The sequence below is a fragment of the Sturnira hondurensis genome, unplaced genomic scaffold, assembly GCF_014824575.4.
Source record: "Sturnira hondurensis isolate 20B ecotype Veracruz unplaced genomic scaffold, ASM1482457v3 Scaffold0002840, whole genome shotgun sequence".
Taxonomy (NCBI): Eukaryota; Metazoa; Chordata; class Mammalia; order Chiroptera; family Phyllostomidae; genus Sturnira; species Sturnira hondurensis.
The window spans coordinates 26,129,695-26,153,301 of record NW_028075471.1 but is presented as its reverse complement, the minus strand read 5'-3'; the positions used below and the strand labels follow the sequence as shown (position 1 = coordinate 26,153,301).

The following is a 23,607-nucleotide window of genomic DNA, read 5'->3' as shown; positions in this document are numbered from 1 at the left end:
GGATATTTTTCTGTGTTTACTTTTTCTAAGGTGCTCCCGTATCACTTTTTCTACAAGTAAGATGAAACCTGAGGAGAGGAGAAAGAGCAAGAAATTGAAAACTTATTTGAAAAAACAATGAAAGAAAGTTTCCCTCTTTTGGTGAAGGAAATAGACATAGAAGTCCAGGAAGAAGAGACTTCCAAACAAGATGGACCCAGAGAGGACCACACCAAGACACATCATAATTAAAATGCTAACAACTAAAGACAAAAAGGGAATCTTAAAAGTGGCAAGAACAGTGAGTGAGTTACCTACAAAGGAGTTCCCATAAGACTGCCAGCTGATTTCTCAAAAAAAACCTTGCAGACAAGAAGGGGCTGGCAAGAAATATTCGAAGTGATGCAAAACCAGGGCCTACAACCTAGATTGCTCTATCCCGCAAAGCTATCATTTAGAATTGACGGACAGATAACGTGCTTCCCAGACAAGGTAAAGCTAAGAGTTCATCATCACCAAGCCCTTATTATGTGCAATGTTAAAGGGACTTATTTAAGAAAAGGAAGGTCAAAACTAGGAACATTAGAATGGCAATAAATTCACAACTATTAACAATTGAACCTAAAAAAACAACCTAAGCAAACAAGCAGAACAAAGACAGAATTGCAGATTTGGAGATCACATGGAGGGTTATAAGCTGGGAAGGCAGGAGGAGGAGAATGGGGGAAAAATGCAGGGATTAAGATGCACAAATTTGTAGGTACAGTATAGACAGGGGGTGTTGAGACTAGTATAGGAAATGGAGAAGTCTCAGAACTTACATGCATGACCCATAGACATGGCCTTGGGCGGGGGGTTGCTGGAGGGAAGGAGGGTACTGGATGGAGGGGGGCAAAAGGGGAAAATTGGGACTATAATAGCATAATCAATAAAATATATTTAAAAAAAGATGAACCCTGAAGTCAGAAAAAGAGATGAGGTAACATAGTAGAATACATCATATGCTTCTCAGAAAATTCAAAATATGTTCTCAAAGCTACATGGTAGGAAACACAAGGGAATAAATTTGTGAAAGACACAAACAAAAATGTATGTTTTAATCTGACTGATCCTTAACAGCTGAGTTGACTCTCTATCCACAGATGAGTTTCTGTTTGTAACTACAGTTCGTCGTCATTAAGCAATTTTCTTGCGGGCTGTGAGCCACGTGAGGAAGACCACATTGAGTGAAGTGGGCCCTGTCTCTACCCTCACGGAACTCACCATCTGGTGAGTATTTGCTAATTCCAGATACAAATCTCAGACCCTCGTGTAGATAGAGGTCTGTAAATATTCTGGAGTTGTTCTTTAAAAAGTATATACAAAATGCTGTATGTTTTTTGAAACCCAAAAGGAAAAACGAGACATCCAAAGTGTATGAGAGGCTGGCCTTGTAGGTGTGGTTGGAGGAAAAATCAGCGGGGTCTTAAGGAGGGAGGAGTTGGTGTTTGACGATACAGCTGTGCCCAGGGGCACCGAGAGCACCATTGTTTGTTGTCAGAAAGTGTTGCTTTTGTTCACCATCTCCCACCCTGCCCTAGAGAGAGGAGACAAACACTTAGGGTACCAGTGCCCTGTTCCTTTGTCAAGCATTCTTATTCCTTCTTTTGTTGGTATTTCTTCCCTGCTGGGGCTTTGATAAAGATAATTAAGCAATGAAAATAACTCAAAGAAAGCACATTTCTATGACATTGTTTCCTAGAGTGTATGAATGTGCCTCTTTCTCACTCTGCCCTGTATTGAATACACACATATATACACATTTATATTGGTTTGTACACACCACACATAAATGCACACGTAGCAATGCAGAGAGGCATTTTCATAAATGAACACTCTGAAGCACATTTAAACGTTTTTGTTAAGAAAGAGAATACACTGTGGTATGAGTGCATAAAATAATAATATAAATATTTATAATTAGATCTTAATAAAATAATTAAGATCTATATAACTTGAGAGGGCCACAGAGTTTTTCTATAAATGTTATGCCTTTAGCCCCAAGGAAAAATAGATTAGAAAGATTTGCTTGAAATAACAGTTCAATGACCACAATTCAACCACCCGCTGTGTCACCTTTTGGGAACACAATCAGGAACGAGAAAAAGATGAAAAAGTAGAGCTGGAGTAGACACTGCCTGAGGCCCCTCCTCCAAACCTTCCTGCTCTGCACTCGGTTCTCCCAGACTAAACGTGGGGATCCGCTTTCCAAGGCCTCTGCAGATTAGCAAAGGGAGTCCTTCCTACCGCTTTGGTATATGGAGGGCAACATGAAATAACAATGAAAGGGAAAAAATAAAACCGTAAAATGTGGGTGCAAAAATTGAAGCAGCAAAGTTGCCAGGGTGCATGCACTGTAGGGGCAAATCAGTCACTTCCCCTGATCTGTGGGGGTCGTGTTCTGGGTGCCCCGGGGATGCCTGAAACCTTTGAGCTTACTCAGTGCTGCGTATACTATGTTTTTTAACCGCAAGTGCACGAACATGCCTTTCCAGTTAAAGGAAGTACTTCATGGCTTCTCTTCGGCACAACCGACTTGCCAGCATTAGTACTCTTGTGCTTTGGGGCCACCATTAAGCAAAATAAGGGACACCCGAATATAAACCCTGCCATACTACAACAGTCCGTCTAGTCACCAAAACGGGTATCACGTGATTAAGGGGCGGGGAGCGCGTCCCCTCGTCGGGCGTGGAGACGCTGGCCAAGGGGATGAGTCACGTCCCAGACACATGAGGACGCAGATGTCCTGGGATCTTCGGGCTACGCAGAATGGTGCCCGAAGTATAAAACCTGCATGAATTGTTTATTTCTGGAATTTTCCATTTAATATTTCCCAAAGACATTGGACTGGAGGAATTAAACCTTGGAAGGTGAAACCGTGGATGGGGCGGGACCACTGCACTCCCTGGCGGGCCCTGAAAAAAACTCCTTTCCACCACTGGGCCGAGTGCGCTTGCACGCGGGTTGGGGTAAGTCTCGAACGAAATGGTTCAGTTCTATTGTGTATACTCTGTTGAAATGATCGTGGTGGGAAATGCATGTTAGGTTATTGTCTACATAAAAAAATTTAAAACAAGTGTGTTTAAAGAAGCAAGCTTTTGACTCCGTAAAAAATTCTCCTGTGGTGCAGTTGGTTGAGAGTCCACCCCCGCACAGCATCAGGCGGCCGGTTTGATTCTCGGTCAGGGCACCTGCCCAGGGTGCGGCCAGGTCCTTGTTTGGGGCACGTGTGAGAGGCAGCTGATCAATGTTTCTCTCCTTCTCTGTCTCCCTCCCTCCCCCCTCTCAAAAATAAATAAATCCTTTAAAGGACAAAACAAACAGGCGATTCATTTTAGGAAAGCACATATACATGCGTACATGTGTTTCTATCAAGTAATTAGCTGCACATCTGAAAGATGCTTTCCTTTGTGACTCAAGCTAGAGGGGAAAACTGCTTTGTGGTTTTTTTTGAGAAATAGGGTTTTGAAAATATCCCCAGGGAATAAGCAATATCCTCTCTTTAAACTCCAGAGATCAATGTAATTACTTCAAAAGGCAGATCAATGTGGTTCATGTGACTATCAAACAAAAATGCTACCCACTCCTCCCAGAAGAGATTCATCTTCATTACATTCTGTAAACACAATTTTCCCATTCTACAAAGCTCACACTGCTTTCCAAATGTTCTGTTACATACAGGGTCAAATCTGCCACCTTGAATTTTCTTGGAGTGATAGTAACTTAAAATAATGCATCAGTAGATTTTACAATGAAACCTATAACCCCTGATCTTCAAGATCCAAGCCATAGGAAGTTAAAAAAAAAGATTCTGAACATGAAGGACTTGTCAACCAACTGAGGTTTCTTATCACTTGACAGATTTAGAGCAATCTGAATCTAGTTCTCAGAGTTTTGCATAAAAATTAGCTTGAGTATATGTGAGGAAAACAGATTCAGGTCTCTACACTCACCATTCTGGGGTGTGGCAATGTGTCTCATGAATGTGTGTTTCAGCAGCACTACCGATGATAGGCGACTGCCTACCTGTTAGAGGTGTCCCTGGGGTTTTTGAAAAGGGTTTTTCCTGTCCTCTCTTTCTCAGTCTGTTTTCTTTACCAAACACATGGACATTCTAACACAAAATAAATACTGTGTTTCAAGTTTAAAGTTCCCCTCTTTTTCTTTTGACTTTGTGAAATCAAATGTATTCACCTGTTTGACAGAATTTTTAGTCTTCAGCACACCACCTGGCATGGAAGAGGTGAGAGCGAGTTGTTTTAAACGTGCAGAATAATGTGAGTGCTTCTGCCACTCCACGCAGACATTCGGTAGCCGGATTTCTCTGTCCATTTCAAAGAGAGACGGACTCCTTATAATAGCCCTATTTCATCTTTAAATCCTAAGCATTTAGCAAAAATGTATTTAAGTAAATATCTAAAGTTATTTATTGTTGCTGAAACAAATACTTTGCTTAGGGTAAAGCTTCTTAAATGCATATTGAGACTGGCATTTTATCATTTTGTATATGAGACATGTATACTTTATAGTATGGTGGGCACCTCTGTTTAGTTAGTATGTTGGGCACGTGTCCAGTTTTGTGGATAATGTAGTTGTGCATGTTCTGTGGGACTGTTCTGAATTGTTACCAAAGTTGGTAGTTGAGCCTGTGCATTCGTGACAAGATCTTGGTCAGAGAGATGGTTTACTCTGTGCTTGGCCAGCATTATACCTCCTAGTTCTCTTGTGCTCCTTCCCCTTAGAGGCAACGATGATTTAAGAGATAAGCTCCCACCCTGGCTCGGTTGCTCAGTTGGTTGTAGTGTCCTCACACCAAAAGAGTCGAGCATTTGATCCCCAGTCTGGGAGGCAGCTGATGGGTGTGCCTATCAGTTTTTTTTTCTCCCACACACTGATCTCTTTCTCTCTCTCTGTCTTTCCCTCTCTTCTTCTTTCTCTAAAATCAATAAAAATGTGTCCTCGGGGGAGGACTAAAAGACAGACTCCCTTTATAAGGGATGCAGGGGATTACTCTTTAAAAGCTTGCGTGACAAAGGACACCAAGCAGAAAACTTAACTTTGCTGAATATAAAGCCAACAAACATACATGGATAGCATAGCATTTTCTGTGTTAAGATTTCATGAATAAAATAGAACTAAGTTCTTTTTTTTAAAAAATTCTGTTTTTCTCCACCCAAAATTTTAAATTAGGAATACATTTTGGTACATATTCCTCCTTTGCTAAGAAAAGAAACCTAAGTGAAAAGTATAAATATGGTACTATAAACAAGTATATATCATTACTATGATATTAAAAGTAAAAAGTGATATTATAAACAAAGGTCAGTGCCCCCATTTTTTTTACCTAGTTTATGAGGTATCATCATCTTCCAAGCTGTCTCAGTTAAGCACAGCTCATAAGGATGACCGCCATCACAGATGTCACAGATGTGGCTCTTCAAATCAACAATCCCGTTACGCGTGCCTGAGAGAACGCACTGTCCACAGGATGAAAGGGACCACCTGTGGTAGCAGAGCGGAACTCTGGGCAGTGGGAAGACGAGGTGGGTGGACCCCCAGCAGAACCCCACTTGGAGGGTGTCTGTTGCCTGTGGCTGTGCTGCAGTAAGAGCAGTTGACTCCCACAAAAACTGTCCCTCCATGCCATGGCATCCCAGTCTGTGGCCTAGACCTTTGGCAAAAGGCCTGGCTAGACTAAGTCGTGCAGCACGTCTCAGAATGTGTGCTCCCAGAACACTGCTGGCTCTGTGTGCGCGTAAGTGCACTTGACCAGACACTGTCATGGCGGGCAGCTCTTGAACCATTGTGCTGAACAAGGGCTGCCATGTTCTTTGTGCAGACTCAGCATTTCCTCTTTTTTTTTTTCTTTCCCTATTGAGGACTGCAGGAAACCAGCATTTCTGGAAACTTGCTCTAGGAATTGTTGGCTTCACAGCTTCCTTTAACTCAGAAGTGTTTTACACATAGACACACAGGTGGCTGTGTGAATTTGGGAAAACCCAACCAGTGCTCTCTGTGGTCTGTGATTTACTATAGTTTACTGTTAATTTGATTAGAGTATTTTTTTAAAAATCTTTTTCACTATCCATTGTAAATGGGAGTTGTTATTTCACGGCGGAGTCTTGAGTTAGGAATTGCTCCCCAGTGCAGGGGCTGTGCCCTCAAGGCCTCAGCGGCCTGGGAGCGGGACCAGGGTGGGAAGAGTTAGTATCAATATTGTGGAGGGAGGACCCTGCTGCAGAAGGCTCCGGACACCAGAAGTGTGGGAACAGACCCCATTGGTGTGGGAGGCGAAGAATTTCACTGGTGAGACGTGCTTCATTTCACGCACAGTGGGTCTTGGAGGAGGTGCTCCAGCTGAGGACTGAATTATAAACAGGAGTGGGGAATTTGCAGCTTCGAGTGAGCTGAGAGGCGAGTCCCAGGCCAGGGCAGCCTGAGGCATAGAGGGGCCTTGTAGGGTAGGCGGGTCAGAAGCTTTGTTTTATTCGGAAAGAAAATGGGAAGGTCAAAGTGTAGGTAGATACGACCAGGTCCTGGAAGGAGTTGGGGCACTGTGGTTCTTTTTTTGGTTTTGGTTTTGGTTTTTAATTGCAGTATGACTGTTGATAAAACAACAACCTTGGAATCTATTTTAGTGGTAATAGAGCCTGTGTCAAGGGCTGCATCCAGGTGTGATTTTAAACCATTCTTTTGCAAGCTTGCTACAAACAATGAAATCCTAGAGCTGTTTATCTTCTTAAGAAATGAACACAGCTATTTCATATTTGACAATTTCCACATGAAAAGCTTTATTTTTAAAAGCATGTTTTAGAAGACTCATTGTGCACAGAATACTTTATTTGGATGTATTTTTTACTTGGACCGTATTACATAGAGCAGATTTGAAGTTAGTATTCATAGGTACATGGACCACTCGCTCACTGTTTTTCCAGGTGAGGTTGTAGGGTTGAGGAAAGTCCAAAGTCCAAAGCTGCTTGGGAGCAGCTGAATTTCATGCCGAACTGAAGATTGCCCCAGCCAGAGGGCTCTTGTTGTCAGCCACTGTCTGTCTGTAAACATGCCAGACTCCAGGACCAATGGAAAGGTTGGCCTGTCTGGTGTGAGCTATGAAAATAACAAGGCTAAGTCACAAGGACACAATGTTCTCTAATAACAGGGCCTTTGCAAGGTTTCAGTGCCCAAGGACATCCTGAAGTAGCGATTGTTTTATCTCAGGGAGGCCTGTGGCTTTTACTTAACTCCAGTGGTTACAAATGGGTCTGTCTCTCACACAACAGCCTTGACTTACACGCTGCAGCCACCAGAACCCCTGAGTGGGAATGTCAGCCTGGCATCACGTGCTGGAAGAATATACATTGTTAACTTAAAAATCAAGGAAGCAATAATTGAATGAAAAGTGTATTTGGGATGTCATCCATGCTTGCCCCACCCACCACCAACTGGGTTTATGTTGGTGTTTTACAAACCAAAAGGGTAAACATTTGAAAATGCTTCTATTAAGGAACTGGAACATAAAGCTCATTAACCAAGACCCAAAGAGGTGAGATGATTCAGCTGGGGAGAGTGCTTGCAGTCTGCAGGGGGCAGGAGGAAGACAGCCAGCCTTCTGGTTATACATTAGGGTGTGATGAAAAGACCACCCGTTTCCAATCAGAGTGACCTGGCTTTGAACCTCAGCTCTTTTGTCTACTTGCTGTGCGACTGTGGGCAAACACTGATCTCCGTGGGTCTTAGTTTCCTCATCTGCCACGGGTGTAATATCTTTCTCGAAGAGTTGTTGGAAGGACTACGTGGGACAGCATGGCAACTTACACTCGGGGCTGGAGGACCCTCGCTGAGTTTAGGATGGAAGCTTCTCCCAGTCAGAGAGGAAGGAAGGGGAACGGACACAGGAAGGGGAGCGGGGCCTCCCGTGATTTAAGAGATAAGCGTGATTAAATCGGGGTGGTGTGCCTCTTTTGTATACATGCACGCAGATCTGGAGCAACTAGAACAAAATGTTGACATTTGTTAATCTGGAAACAGCGATTATTTTGTGTTTTTTTTATTTTTTAATTTTTAATTAAACTCTTTTAGAGTCTAACACATAAGGGAACACTTAATATGCATTTAGATCCTTTTGCAAACCCTTGTCAGAAGCTGAAATCGCTATTAGGGTGAATTTAGGTGGGAAAGGAAGCCTCGCGCAGGAACCCCAGCAGAGGAGTGTGCCCCGGGCAGGGCAAGCACTCCCACCACTTCCCCGAGTTGAATACAGGTTTGCCCTCCACAGGGGTGGGGGCTGGGACAAGTGTAAGGGGACCTGCACCGACCCCCTGGCTTTCCTGCCCAGAGTAGAGGTGCTGTTTTCTGCGATCTGCATGCTGCAGCCGCACCCCATTTCCCCTGTGGGATTTTCCACCAAGGGACACTGTTTACATTCTCATTGACTGCAGCTTCTGCACCAATGGGTGTCACCGTGGTTTGCATACCAGCGCCCTCCTGTGCCCACAGAGATGTTAATTTGCTCAGAACCCTTCATTTGAGTCCTGCTCATGGAAGTCCTGGGTGTGGGGTTACGGCAGCGACTGTCACAGAGCTCTGTGGTGGGGCGCACACCACACTAAAGCTGGCTATTCTGGAGCCTAGCATCAGTGGGTCACCGTGCAGACAGGGGCCACTGAGCCTACAGGTGACATGGACCCATTTTTACAAGAACACAAGCCTCAGAGGTTTCCAGCCTCTGGGACAACCCACGGCTCTGTGTTCAGCTGCTCTTTTCTGATCTCCTGGTCTCCTGTCTCAGTCCCCCCACCCTCCCCTCCCCTCGACCCGGAGGGAGGGAAAAGGAGGTCCTGCAGACAGAAATGAAATGAGGGGAGCCCACCTAGTGTGCATTGTGATGGGTCCCCCGTCATCTTTGTGCTATAGAAATAGGCTGCCTGTTCCCACGTGCTGGGTTTTGAGAGCAGTGTTCATCCTCTGCCTGAGAAAGAGAAAAATAGGTGTTTTTTTGGAAGATGGTTGGGGGTCAGTCAGATCTGACGCAGGGGCACATGCTGTCAAGTCACTTGGGGATATGCACAGAGCGATTTCAGAGTGTTTTAGAATGTTCGCAAATGGCAAGGTAACAGCAAGCAGTGGTATTTACGGAAATTAGACGGTCTCTCAAATCATTTATCAGAGTGCTTACAATTCCCATGTCAATAATAACGGGTATTTGGGACTTGAATCATATTCAAGGAGTGAAAGAAAAGGCTATCTGCGTTGAAACGGTTTGAATAGGTGGAAGAGCCAGAATTGTCTGGGCAGATAACACTGCCACCGGTTTTCACGTGACGCCTAGGCATAGCCGAGGGAGAAGCAAACAGCTGACGCACGTGGCCATCCACAGGACCCTCCTCACAGATCTCTGCGCCAGCCGTCGTCACTCCCAGCCTGTCTGAAACCAGAAGTCAAAAACCCTGGGCACTGACTGGTAGATGGAGGGAGGGTAGGATGGCAGCTAGTGGAGGCGGGGTGGAGGGACTGAGCAAAAAGGAGAAAGGACTCAGAGACATGGAAATCAGTGTGGCGATTGCCTGGGGGGGTGGGTATAAAGGGTCTAAATGGTAATGGGAAAAAAAATACGATAAAAAAAAAACACGTCTGTAACCCTAACTGCATCAGCAAACAGTTTTTCCCTCTTCAAGAGAAAAGAGGAAGCCCTGGTGCAGAAAATGCTGCTCTCTTCCTTGAAAAATACCCCTACCCCTCGGTATTTTAAAATAATGAAATGGCAATATCCTTGAAAGCCCCAAGGCAATCTCCCCGGAAGCAACTGCAGTGTGGGGAGGCCTGCCGCAGGGAGTGTGGTGGGAAATTGAGGGCAGAAGAGGTCAAGGGGAGGGAAAGACGTGTCAACAAAGTTCAGGTGTTTGGCCCAGGCCGCACCTTTCTGGACGTGGCCATGGCTGCGTAGCCCACCTGGAAAATCCTGAATCCTGTCAGTTTTAGAATGAGACCGAGTGTGATTCTCGGTGTTCTTTTGTGGGCACGTCAGTAAAATTATTCACCGATTACTTTGCAAAATGATTTGGGTAAATAAAGCCAAAAACAAACAAACAAACAAACAAACAAAGGCTCATTAAATTGGAACTCTCTTGCGGTCAGGAAACCTAATACCGAGCAATTATTTTCACGACAACTTAAATGATATGATCATTTAACCAGCATACTCAGTGGGAGACTTGCTGACCCTCTGTTCTCTCACGTAGCTGCCTTAGAGAGACTTTCACTTTTGGGGACAACAACATTTAATGAAGGCAGCAAAATAGAGAAGGAAGAAGGACCGCAAAACCAAAATCCAAGGAAAATGTCACCTTGGTTCTCTTCCGCCCTCTGCTGGGTGTTGTGTGCATCCTCTTTGTGGGTATTGGTGGGGGCTGGAGGGGCATATTTCCCTACCTCACTTCTTCCTAGAAGACAGCGTTGAAGTGGGTCTAGATGTGACAAATATTTCTGCTCTGGTGACTCACACCAGAGTGAGTCAGGTGTTTATTTCTTCTTTTCAATTTTTAAACTTAGGATAAAATATGTGTAGCATAAAACTTACCATTTTCACTACCTGTAAGTGTATATATAGTTCAGTGGCATTAAGTAGGTTCAGGTTGTGTTGCAACCATCACCACCGTCATCTCCAGAGCCCTTTCATCTTGCAAAACTGAAATTCTGCACTGAACGGCCCCACCTTCCCTTCCTCTAGTGCCTGGCGACCACCGCACCACTTTCTGCCTCCAGGCACTGGACCCCTCTAGGTACCTCGTACAGTATTCGTCGCTGTGTGATCCCTGTTTATCTTTAAATCTCCTAATGAAATATTAAAAGGCAACAACATTCTGGGTAACAACGAGGGGAGAGGAAACGGAGAGGAAACTTGAAGGGTACACACAGCAGTAGCATTTGGCAAGGACAGGAAGGGGATGGGGGGTGTCAACATGCGCAGAATGACAAATAGTTACAGGAGCAGCTAGCAACTCCAGGCAGGGGCTTCACAGGGAAACACAGTTACTACGTGGGAGAGCTTGGCTTGGAGCTAGGTTTTTCTCAAAAACGTTGTATTAATTAATCTCCTTTAGTGCTGTTACTCATCGTTTACAACGTGAAGGTGCTGCCCAGAGGTACTTTATGTACCTTTCTCACTGTTCTCTCTTGTACCCAGTGGTCGGCTGTCAGTTCATTGTAACATGTTTGACCCCTGAGACCTTGAACCCCAAGTACCCCACCCTTTGGCTGAAACACTAGAACTTAAGGGTGGCTGTTTACCTGGAGCGCGGCCCCCCCTCGAGGCCCCAGGATCTTGACAGTCATTGTCACTTGGGTGTACCAACTTCGGTGAGATTCTTTAAAGGTGTCGGAGGGGCTTCCAAACTGAAGATTTGTAGAATCAGCACAAGGGTGATTTCAGACAGACCGACACTCCGCTAGGTTCCCCAGTGTTACTGACTCCAGGGGTTCAACAACTGGGGTGTTCCTTTCAAGAATGAGATATGGCTTAGGATGTGTCCTAAGGTAGGTTTATTTACTTGCGACAAGTAAAGGAGACAATTCACACCCAAAACTCTGTCATGTAGCCCTGCTTATATAAACTATTTGGTTAATTGCGTGTTGATTTCTTCTTTGCAGTTCAGTTAGCTGAACTGTGGTTGGGTTGTGTGGTTCCTGTCAAGCTCATGGTTACTGGCTACACTGTATCATTTAGCACTAATAGCATTTAGAAACCCCTAGACTTTGAGCCCCTAATCCCATCTAACACCAGCCCCCTGTGAAATAAAACGGATGGGATAGGTAGGGTGTAAAGAGGAATAAATAAAGACTTGAATATTTGGGCAGGTAGGGCCCAATCTCTTGTTTTTGACATGCTGTCCTCCTACTTGCCCTACATCCGATGCTCTTTCCAGGGACTTCTGTGCCCGATGCGTCCCAAGGCAGGTGCTTAGTGTGTGCCAGTGTCTGAACCACCCAGACTTGGCCAAGGAGCAGCTCACTCGAGGGGTTGTCACGAGGTTGTTCCTGCCAAAGCCACACTTAGAGACCAGAGAGATGTCTGGGACTCAAGAACAGGCCCAAGGCTTTCTCTTTGGGAAACCAGGGGAAATTCATTCAGAAGGACTCAGGCACTTCCCTGCTTTAGTTACACGGCCTGGAGCAACCTCCCTGTTTCTAGGTTTTCTCCTCTGTCAAGTGGACATAGTATGAACTATCTTGTCCTACAAGGACGAGCAATAGTATCTTGGTATCTATTAGGGATAAAATAAATGGCAGCTGTTACAATTGTAGCTACAATTCCAAGGCGGAAGGATGGGAGGGGTGGAAAAGGAGGAGAAAAGAATTTTGTTGCAAAGGTACAGGCTGGAGCCTGTCTGTTATGAACGGCCTCTGTCTATTTCCTGAAAACCATCTTCTATCTTACAACCCAATCTTGGTTACTGAAGAAAAACAAAGCACCCCATTAAACACGCACCTTCCCCAACCCAGCATTAAAGAGACACATGCGTTTATTGGAAAGGGAGCTGAGGTCAAGTTGTGGAGGTTAAGCGCCTGCCTCCGCAACTCGGCCACAGACATCCTTCCCTCAGAAACCCAGCTTCATGGAGCTCCTGTCCTCTCTGTGTGTAGCCGGCCCAATGAGAGGTGGGCGCACCCCACAGCTCTCTGTGCAAGCTGGCCTCGTGGCTGGAAAGTCATGTTCCTCCCGTCCCCAAGGCTGTGTCCCCAGGTTCCGCTGCTGCTCCCAGTTCCATGCCCGACCAGAGGAACAAGATAGAGCGTATTTTGTTCTCTTAGCGGTGTTCTAGAATTCGTTCTAGGGATAGGACCTGCCTTAGTGGAGGAATGCTGGAATGAATTCCACTCGGGGTATTTTCCAGGGTCGGAGAAGGGGGGGTGGTGAAGGCGGAGGGAAGAAGGTGAGAGAGCGGGGGCGGAAGAGAGCAGCACAGGTGGTGTGGGCTTCCCTCCCACGCCTGCAAATCTTAGTACCCCTAACAGCCACAGACTGCTCGTGGTTAGTTTCTTGTAGGCGACTGTGATAGATTAATTCTCGGTTGTCCCCAGGTGAAAGCAACAAAGCCGAGGCAGACGAAGGGGCTGGAGCAGCAGGGTGTAGGGAAGGTCAGGGCCATAGGAGTTCGAGGGATTGGGGGGAGGGCTTTCAGCTTCCCCAGGCGTGGAGGTTATTGGTCTCAAGAACGCCTCTTCATCCAAGGGGTGGGATCTGACCTTGTCTCTTGCTGCCTTGGCCTGCGCTCAATCCACAACCCCAACACGGGCCTGCTTGCTGCCCTTGAGCATTGCACGGGGTCTTTGCACCTGCTGCCCCTCCCCCAAATGCCCTGCCTCTTGTGTGTCTGCCTGCCTGAACAGGACCTTCCTGGGAAGTCTTCTCTGCGGCCAAACTGAGGTTGTACTTGTCATTGTCAACTGGCCTTGCAGCCACGTCACTTTCCATGGCTCCTACTATTTTCAGACCTTGTCTGTAATGTGTCAGTTTATTGATCGTCAGCTTCCCCTGGGGGCAGGGCCCTGATCTTTTCTGTTTACTCCCTCATCTCCAGTTCAAGAGCACTCCATAAAGGTCAGTCGAAAGGTGACTACATGGGGCGGGGGGTGGGGGGCGCAGTATTGAAGCCAGGGTGCTCCTCAGGGCTGCTCATGCTCAGCCGGCCTAGATGGCACCAAACGCTTCTCCAGGGCTGCCCGCTGACCTGGAAAATGCTGTGGTTATTTTACTTTCTGTTGTCATTGTTGTTCTCTAACCTCCTCCACATAGTTTTTCTGTGAGATCTTTGGGGTCCCTACCAACCCTTTTCGTGCCTGCGCTCGACCTGATCCTGGGATACACAAAGACCACGTCATTTTTCCTGTTCACACCATGGACCCCTAGTGACTCAGTTTGCTTGCCCGGGCATGTGCATGGTTCAGGGGCCTCTTGCCTCCTGGTCAGGGATTTGTGGTTTGGAGTGATCTGGTCTGGGTTTGAATCCTGGCTCTTAGCTGGCTCATGTTGGGACCACAGACATTCCATACCCTTCTGAACTTCAGTTTCCAAATCTGAAAATGGGGGCACTTTCACAGACCTTGAAGGATGAGTAAGATCTGGCCCCGGGTTCCTCTCAGGGCTCTTACCTCAGGGTAAGGGCTCGGTAAATGATAGCCAGTGTCATTCAGCCCTTGGGCACCCTGGGAAGTTCCGAGACAGGAAAATGGAGCAAGGGTGACGTTTAAGTCTTATCTTCTCTTAATGCATTTCATCATAAAATACATTGCCATTAGCCAGGCATCGTGGGGGGCTGGCTGATTGAGTGTCCTCAGCATTTTTTAAAGTCCTTACCCAAAGATAAGTTTATTCACCTGAGAGGGGGGGAAGCAAGAGAGAAAGCAAGAGAGAGAGAGAGACATCAGTCGGTTGCCTCCCGTATGTACTCCAACTGGGGATCAAACCAGTGACCTTTTGGTGCGTGGGGTGATGCTCCAACCCACGGAGCCACCTGGCCAGGACTGCAGCACTTTTTCACTGTGGTCCTTCTGACACGCCCACCATGACTCAGGGCCTCTTCCATGGGTGCACCCTTGGCTCTGCCCCGAGGTGGGTGAGTTTCTCGTGCAGTTTAGAAAGAGAAAGAAGAACACCTTTGCATTTCTCAGATAACCCAGGTTCAGACTCTGAGGGGAGAACTGGGGTGCTGGTAGATTCTTGGGAGGTGATCCCAGGAAGCAGAAGCAGGGAAGGAAGGAGTGTGAGAGAAAAGGAGAAAGTCAAAAAAGGAAGCTTTGATGAGGGGCCGTGGGCCCAGCGAAGACCCAGTCCCCCGGTGACTCCCCGGTAAACTGAGGAACATGCCTCAGAGTTGTCCTACCCTAGTGTGGGCAGGCTGGGCACATATTTGGGGCCCTCTCCAGGGTGTTGATGCCCCTACTCCCTGTTGCACCTGCAACCTGGGGTGAAGGAAGCCCAGGCAGAGAGGCCAAAAGGAGCCGGGGGCTGGAAGCTGGTGGCTGTCATGTCCTAGGGCATCTCCCACAGCTATAAACCAGCCTGGAGGTGGGCTGAGCGGGGGAAGGGGTAGGGCCTGGATTCTAGGAAGCAGGAAGTATTTTAGGAAGTGTTCTTGGGATCCGCACCTTTGGGGGATGGGTAGGAAGCAGGAGTGGGCAGAGTAAGAAGTTTGTTTGGCTGCAATGCAGTTTCAAGGAAGGCTCCGGCTGACCTCTCAGGGAGCTTGGAGGACAGGATGGCTTTGCACAGTTGTCCTGACTTGGGGCAAATGACCTTTCTATCCCCATGATGACCAGCTATTGGACGAGGGCTTCCCAGGGCAAGGTGGCTGCCTTCAGCCAAGGCGGTTCCCTGTGAGAGCTGAGTACTGAGCACTGAGCACTGAGGACGCTTGGCCGGACGCCCACTGAGCAGCCAGGGGAAGAAGCCCTTCATTCCTGAAGGGAGATCTGGGCAGCGTATCACGTCACAGCCTCTTCCACAGACACCAGCAGTGTCTGCACTGTGCTGTTTGGAAGAGAGGGGTGGAGATGGAGGAAGTTCAAGGCCACAAAGCCCTGGTCTGTGACTTTGAATCTGGGCTGGAGTCTAGCAGCGGAGAGCTTGCTCTTACTGAGGGTAAGAAAATGACCACAGCCCCGCTCCCAACCAGACTCTAAACTAGGACCCACTCACCCATCAAGGACTTACAGATTGGTGCCACCATCTGCTATGACAATAACAGATCTGGATTCTCCTAATTCATTGTCTGTGGTAGCAGTAGTGGCTATGGCAATAAGAAGTCATTAATGTCATGGCAGCTGGGGGCTGAAACCAGGCTCCCCAAATGCATAGCCAACTGCCTAGTTTTGAGCTGGCTTCCAAAAAATGTATTTTTGGTGGCCATTGAGGGAGACACAGGAGTAAAGATCTCAAATGAACAGGTGGGACAGAAGACACCAAGCCAGAAAGGATGGCACTTGGAGGGCTTGTGGAAAAGGACCTTAAAGCGACTGGTGTGTACATTTTGTTACTTATAGGTGATTAAAACCCACATTTCCCTGGAATTCTTCTCTGGCTTCCTGCCAAATTCAGGCTGAATTAATAGAAGCTGGGACTCGTCTCTGAGCATTTTGATGAGGGGGCAGGGGCAGTGGTCCATGAAAAACTTTTGTCAGTGTAAGTAGTTGTCATCACCACACAAGTTCTTCTGGGTCCTGGGTGTCATCAGGGGACCCTGGCCTGCCGGTGAGTCATTTCGTCAGCAGCCTATGTCTGCCTCCCCCTCCGTCAGCCCCGGGCATGTGTGCCGTTTTCATCACAGCAGTGGTTCCCTGGCTGAGTTTTCTCGAGCTCTGTGCTCTGCTGCAGAGGTTGCCATGCTTCCCGAGCTTGAAAAAGCAGCTGACAAACCCACTGAGGTAAGGCACCACCCACGCTGGAAACTATTCGTGAAGGGGAAGCGCTCTCTCACTGCTTGTGATTCATGCTGTGACGCTCGGACCAAAATGCTGTGTCACTGGTTAGTGGGGGGACTGATGGGCGGGGAGCATGCTATTCCGCACAGTCCTGTGTTTGGGCAGGTGGGGGTGGAGCGTCCTCGGGGGACTAGATCTCTGCTGGTCTCCGCAGGCCAGGGTGTGCTTCGTAAATGAGGAGGATTTGGTGGCTTTGGGTCAGGCCTGGCGATGCCGTGATGAACACCTTAGTCCAAGAGGGAGGAAAAAGGTCATCAAAGGTCATTCCAACACGTTAGAAGTGGGGAGTAAGGAGAAAGAAAGAACGATTTTTGTTCTTTTGTTCATTTAGGGCGAAAGATAGGAGAGTATGTAATCACAGTTTGTGGCCTGGCTATTGGGAGCTTAGAGATATGAAAGTAGCACTTCTATTAATTTTATTTAAGTAGGAGTCATCCTGGGAGGGAAGCTCTGCGTAGCAAGAACGGAGAGTTCGGGGTCTGATATAAAAGGGCATTGAAGTGAACATCCCCTGGCTCATCCCTTGGCTCATCCCCTGGCTCATCCCCTGGCTCATCCCCTCGGTACTTGGCCACAGTCCCTGAGGGGTTGGGTTTAAAGGAACTAAACAGGCTGGAATCCTTCAAGACGCTGCCTCCACTCCTGTCAGAGGAGCGGGGGTAATTTTGGAAGTGGAGGAGTAGGGATTGGAGGGGGCAGCCACAGGAGGCGTCTGCCCTCTGTACTCATGGCCTCCTACCGTCCACACTGTCACCTGCATCCCAGAACTGCTATGCCGCAGGCAGGAGGGGGCGTGCTGTCTACCACAGACCAGCAAGTGTACCTGAGCAGGGTTCCCGCCACTTGCTTTGGGTGGAAAAGTTGTCAGCAGCAGAGCAGGGCACAGAGCTGGGTCTCAGGCCCCAGGGTCTGGTGCCCTCTGCCCGGCAGCATGGACTTCAGCCTTGCCTCTCATTTGTCTACGCCCACATCTACCTCTCTCTCTCTCCATCCCCCTCTCCCCACCTGCCCTCCCTTTCTCTCCTGCCCTCTCTTTTTTTCTCTTTCCCCATCTGTCTGTCTGTCTGTCTGTCTATCTATCCTCATCCACTCATGTATCCATCCATCCATGTAGGAAAGTGCCCACCATGCAACTCAGTCTTTGAAACAAGGCACGGACTAGACTGCTACTGAGACATTTATTTTTTCATTTCAGCTACATAAATTCAGAATTTGTTGATCATTCGCCCAACATATAATATGAGCTGTCTGTCAAGATGGAAATAATAGTGAGAACTCAATGAAAGGGGACTGTTTAATTAATATTAAAAAAACACAAATTGTCTAAGAACTTTAGACACTAATGAGCTCATGCAATCAGTGTTTGTTGCTGTATGTAAACAATTAATGTCCTAAACACTCTGTCCATTAAAGCCCATTTAGCAGAGTCTCAATTGGAAAATACTTGATTATTCATTTGAGTAACTCTCTGCACTAGAAGATGATGTTATTAAGTGAAAATGAACTTGAGGAGATAGGCTATTATTAGAAATGTTATTCTATCATAGAATTAAACCATATTTGAGCCTTTATTATCAGAAAGCAGAGGTAGGTAGCCCCAGGAGGGCAGGAAATAACACACACTAGCCCCCAGGGAAAGTGTAAAGCTCCCCTGTGTTAAGCTGCCCCATCCCAGCTGGCAGGAGCTCTAGTGGGAGTGGGTCTGGGTACAAGGATGTTAATGACTGCAAGCACTCACAGACAGCGGAGTTTGAGAAATAAGTTTGGATTCCAGGTCAGAATGGAAAGTTGCCCGTTTTCCTTTTTTCTCTACAAATTTGTTCCCTTTCTACAAGGGATTCTGTACTTTTGTGAAAGGAGGAAAGGGCTGCCTCCTGCAGCCTCCACAGCCTGTGGACCAGATTCTGCTTCCGCTTCCCCCTCTTGCTTTGCCTTGGCATGCTTCTCCTTGGAATGACCTTCCCTGGTCATTTGAGTGGCCATGGTTGGAGGGCTAGAATGGGACTCTGGGCCCAGAGGAAGTGTCAGCTTGTCCCTGAAGTCCCATAGCCACCAAGCTGCACTGAGAGTGTCACCGAGCCTCTGCTAAGGGCTCCAAAGTCCCACTTAATGATAAGTTGATACTTTTGCCTGCTCTGATCCTGTGTGCGTCGATCTGTGTGGCATTATCTACTGCTACATAACACATTACCCCAGACTTCTGTGGCTTAAAACAATGAACATTTACTGTCTTTCATAGTTTTTGTGAATCAGAATCCAAGCAGAAAAGCTGGTGTTTCTGGTTTGGGTCTCTGGTGAGGTGCCCTTGGTTAGCCTGCCCCTGAGGTGGGTCCCTTCCAGGGAGGAGGGATTTGTAATGAGAGACTGAGTCAGCAGATCTGTCGGGGCTGCTGTACCATAGACGGGGCAGGAAGAAGAAGCCAGGACCCAACATGGCTGGCAGGGAAATGGAGCTGGACTAGGAACAGTAGGGTCTTGTGGCTCCAACTCAATCTTGGTTTTTCTTTTGCATTTTGCAGTTCCTTGCCTTTGGAATTTTTCTTTTCAGCCTCACAAGTTCCTTATACATATCTCCTCTCATCTCAGCCTCTTTTGTCCTTGTGTTTCCCTAATCCTGTTCCCGGTATGTTGTGCCTTCCATGTTTCTTTCTAACACACCAAGTCAATCCACTGTCCTCTAAAATTTCCCTCCCTTCCTCCCTCCTGCCCTCTTCCTTCCTTCCCTCCCTCCCTAGCCCCTCCCTCCCTCCTTAGCCCCTCCCTCCCTCCTTAGCCCCTCCCTCCCTCCTTCCCTCCCTTCCTCCCTCCCTCCCTTCCTCCCTCCCTCCCTCCTTCCCTCCCTCCTCCCTTTCTTCTAATTTTTCTTCCTTCCTTTCCCTTTTCTTGTCAAAAGCCATTTTTTCAGATATATGCTCTTTTAAATTTCAGGAAGCATTACCTTTTTCATAGGCTTCAAGATATTTTATAAACATCTCGTGTTTTTCATTCGTTGTTTGTCTCCTCATATTCTAGTAGGAAAAGATCTGTCTAGACCAACAATGATATCTTTCTCCTGGAGGGTATCAAGGGATTCAAGGAGAAATAAGAAAGTCACCTACCTTCTCGGCCCATTGTCTCAACATATATCAAGACACCCTAACAAATAGTCAAGTACCAAATACGAACCTCAAATCTGAAGCATACATGGGGGGGTTCTGGGGGTGTGGAGGAGGGAGCAAGGGGAACAGTGCCCAGAGGCATCAGGAAAGCTTTGAAAAGCAGGGTGAATTTGCCCCACATGTTGAAGAAAGGGTCGCGGTTCACCCAGAGGACTGGAGGTGGAAATACATGTGCAAAGCTGCAGAGATGAAGGGGGCCTAGAGCGAGTCGTGGGGGATGGCAGTAGTGTAAGGTGAGGTCTGGGGACAAGAGATGACAGCAAAGGGTAGGCAGAAGGTCATCCCAAAGGGACCCGAGGGCCATTGGTTGATTTTAGATTGCACTTTGAGGCTAAAACCAAAGAACAACTGTTGGGTTTTAAGTAAGAGGGGGTATGAAGAGTTCTGTGCTTTGAGGAGCTCATGGAAAGGGTGAAGAACAGGTACCTGAGAGACCATCACTGGACCTAGGGCGGCTCGCCATACTCCCAGAAGGACTCCTGGGGACACAGGTGTCCCTGGGCAGGATGCTGCTGGTCGTTGTGAAAATACCCCTTATTGGTCCTTCACTCAAAAAACTCCAATTAACTGTTTTTCTTCTTTCTGTTTAAACATGTATATTTTATCATGTGAACCGTTTAAAATAGCTCTGGATTTCTTTTCCCAGTTACCAACATATTTTACAGGATTGTACCTGTTTATAGACTGTCTTTGCCTCTGAGTATTCTGAAAATCTCAGTGGTTACAGTGGTAAGAACCATTTTTATTTTACTCTAAAACATTTTCATACCACTTTCTCCATCTGTGTCTCCCATGCTCTGGTCTCTGCGCTTCGGAGACATTAACAGGCAGGTCGTTTGGGTCTGTCCCCTTCTCTATGCCTGCTGGGGCCTGAGGACCTGGGTCAGCTCACTCATCCCCGTTCCAGGACCTTGTGTCCTTGGTCCAAGCTGTGTGTGCTCACTGGGGCTCTGGTTGGCTCTGGCAGCTTGTAAAACTACGATGACTTGTGTCAGACAAAGAGGTGCCGCGCAGATGTGAGGACCGGCGCTCTGTCAGCACTGCGGGTGCCCTGCCTGGAGCGGGGGCTGTGAGAAGGTCTCGGGCAGTTACCTCATGGCAGGCCTGGTTGGAGGGGCAAGTGCTCTCTCCATCAGCCCCTCTTTGTACAGGAGCAGAGACGCCAAGGGAATGGAATTCTCTGCCTGCAGTTCCTTGGTCCCTCTGGGATCTCTCAGTAGTTGAGGTCAGGTGATGATGCCTCTTCTGGTCTATTCTTACTCTACAAGATGTTCAAAGGCAGCAGGAAGGAAGGCTTCTCTTTGAAATGCAGAAGCCGGTGCCTGAGGAATTATCAACCAGGCAGGTGGCGTCCCAGAAATGTATTTCTCTAAAGAAGCCTTTAGGGAATTTTATTGAATTGAGATTTCTCTTAACTGTCAAGTAGACCTGTTTGTCAAGTAGACCTTATGGCCCGTATTGCTTTGCCAGGGTTACCATAACAAGATACCACGGAATGAGTGGCTTAGACAACAGAAATCTGTTTTCTCCAAGTTCTGGAGGCTAGAGATCCAAGATCAAGGTACTGTCAGGGGGGGGTTGTGGTGAGACCTCTCTTCCCAGGTTGCAGATGGCCACCTGTCACCCTGTCCACAGGTGGCCATTCATCTGTGCACCTGCAGAGAAAGAGGGAGCTCTCTGGTGTCTGTCTTCCTCTTACAGGAAGACGGCCCTACCAGATTAGGGCTCTACCTTATGACTTCACTTAACCTTTACCCACTTAAAGGCCTTGTTTGCACACACAGTCACGTTAGGGGCTAGGGCTTTAGCATAGGATTTCTGCAGGCGGGGTGGGAACAATTTAAGGCCTCATGAGAAGAATGAACACCAAGCCTGGAGGCCATGAAGGCCAGGGATGGGGAACTTAAGCTTCACCCTTAGGACTATTTGGATTCCTGGGCATTTCGCTGCAGAACATCCAAGGATAAGCCCTGCCACCTCTTTAAAAGGTTTTGCCCAGGAGAGGACATCCTGCGTGTCCTTGGCACGGCCAAGGTTGCCTAAGAGAGAGGTGTGTCATCACAGACCTGGGTAGAAAGACCAGACTGGAGAAATTATGGATTTTGGAAAAAACAGATACCATGCTGGATAAAACCTGTCGCTCTTATGGGTCCACGCAACCCACCCTCGTTACGCCCTCCTCTCTCGGCCTAGGCCTCTGCCATCCTCAGGGAGCTCTTAGGGGCCTTGGAGCCACCTGGAGCTTTCTTGTTCTCGTCCCTGAGCCTCCCTTGCCTCATGGGGTGGAGAGACTGTGTATTTTGTTACACACAAAAGATTTTCAAGGAAAAATGTTGAACACTCAGCAAACAAGAGGGAATTCTGGTCCCTTGTATAAAAGGCCTGTAATATTTATTTGTTTGTTTGTTTGTTTTTGGGAAAGCAAACACATAGCTCCAGAAACACCCACATATTGAGTCCAAGGCAGTGGTTCCCATTGTGCTCTGGGAGAAGAGAGATGCAGACGACTGACTGAGGAGAGAATATTCTTTCCTTTCCATAGAGATTCACATCTCCCCAGGGCAAAAACTCGAGCAACATTGCAAAAAAAAAAAACCTAGCAGAAAACAAAACCTGTTTAATTTTTTTTAACTCAAAATTTCCTAAAGTTGAGTGAACCAACTCCTTTCTAAAGTGCAGAATCTTTGGAAAATATTACCTAAGATTTCTACTGGTCATGTGGGGAAGTGGATGACATAAAGAGCCCCAAATCACAAGATTCTGCGGTCACACAGTTTATTTCTCCCAGAGAGCCCTTGAGTAGTCCCAAAGAGATGAAATCTGCCCTCGTTTTAGCCCTGGCTCAAAACTTCCTTTTGAAACCCCACTGCCTGGTCTTTATCATGACATTGTTCCACACCGTGACTCTGAGTCCTTGGGAACACAGTGTGTGAAGGTCTGTCTTTTCTCTTTTTAAAAAAATTTTCTATTGTGTTTTTTCCATTACATGTCTTTTCATTTTGCCGTAAACTTAGAAAAGAGACATCTGATCCCCATACAGACATCAGGTAACAACCTTTTGTGTAATTGAAGTTCAAAACCATGACTGAGTGGCTACTCCGGTTTCCCCATCAATGCTGAGCAAGGTCAGATCCTGGCTTTCAGGGACCATAGGGTATTCTCTATATCCCCCACAATGCCTCTCTGTGTTTCCTCACCCACAAGTTGGGGTATTCAGTATGTAACACCAGTCTTGCTCATCACCAAGTTCGGTGACAGAGATTAATCAGATCGAGTTCAAGGCTCACTCTTTATTTAGGAAAGAAAAATGAATGTACCAGGTGGTGCCATTACCTTGAGAACTTAACAGGGAACAACACAGTCTGGAAAGGCTTCAAAGTCAAGACCGGACCCCGAGTCTGGTTCCTGAAGCACAGTGAGGGCAGTGCGTGCTGGACAGGGGGGTGGGGGAAGGCCCACAATGGGGACTGGTCAGTGTCCCAGCAGTGGGCTGTCTAGTTAAAACCACGAGAGCTGGTTTTGCTGAAATCCTGGTGACATCAGGACAATTTTAAACTGCTTTGGGGCTTAGGTGCTAAGGGAACTATAAAAGGACACAGGTATTCTTTTGCTTTGTACTCAGACTGCAGGGTGGTTTGGGTGAACTGCGGAGAACGCAGTGTGGTCATACTGGGGGCAGCAGAGGTGGCGTCAGCGAGCCTCCTTCGAGGAGTACAGGACATGGGTGAAGATGAGGCCCATGCCATGTGTTAGTAACTGATATGGCCTTAATGATCCCGATATTCCCAGAGGGTCCCTGAAATAAGCAGATTCCAGGGAGGCTGGGTAGCAGGTTCCAGTGATGGCAAGTGAGGCAAAGAGCTCACGAAAGACATCCTCCTATTCATTTGACCTTCCTTGAACTCCAGCCTTTACTCTGGCCCAGGGAGACACAGATCATAAATTTGGCTTTTTT

The 23,607-nt window shown here is 47.3% G+C and overlaps 1 protein-coding gene across 2 annotated transcripts in view; it reads left to right on the top strand.

Annotated features, from left to right (window-relative positions):
- The first annotated feature begins 959 nt into the window (after window positions 1-959).
- GPR141 (G protein-coupled receptor 141) overlaps window positions 960-23,607 on the top strand; it is a 96,819-nt gene continuing 74,171 nt past the window's right edge. Inside the window, exons 1-2 of one of the 2 annotated variants that reach the window (XR_005065733.1) lie at window positions 960-1,248; window positions 2,858-2,987. The gene's annotated coding sequence lies outside the window, so the exon portion shown is untranslated. The remainder of the gene's footprint in view (window positions 1,249-2,857; window positions 2,988-23,607) is intronic. The other variant, XM_037041132.1, reaches the window with a different exon arrangement.